Here is a 476-nt window from a genome sequence, read left to right as displayed (position 1 = left end):
CAAGCAAGTCTCTTGCCCAAGGGCACACAGCTTTCTAGCTCTGTGGGCCAGCAAGGCTTCTGCTCTGTCTTGTGCCTCTTGGTTCATCAGCCAGTTATCTCTGCCAAGGAGGTCCAGCGCAGGGATCCTGGTCCAAAGGATAACCCAGGACCATAGTCTCAGGGATTCCAGCAGATTCCACTCCCCCTCTAGCTTTTCTCTCTTGATGGCAGTGAGATCCTCCTTTTGCCTCTAGGTGGGGTCATTTTAAACCTAGCAGAGTGACAAAACTAACCAGTCCCCACATTATAGTTCTGTGCACTTTATTTTCATTGTTCCCCCAACAAGGATGCCATGTAACTTATTTACATTACTCACAAGCTGTCCATTACTCACAAGCTGTCCGATCCTCTTGGTGAGCCACAAGCACCTCACATTTGCACAGTCTCTCCCAGTCATATTGGGCGTCACAAAGACCACGGCTAGAAGAGCCCGAC

This window comes from Orycteropus afer, unplaced genomic scaffold, assembly GCF_000298275.1.
Source record: "Orycteropus afer afer isolate SDZICR_OR568_19922 unplaced genomic scaffold, OryAfe1.0 scaffold00718, whole genome shotgun sequence".
Taxonomy (NCBI): domain Eukaryota; kingdom Metazoa; phylum Chordata; class Mammalia; order Tubulidentata; family Orycteropodidae; genus Orycteropus; species Orycteropus afer.
The sequence above is the reverse complement of the archived record's forward strand: the minus strand, read 5'-3'. Positions refer to the sequence as shown.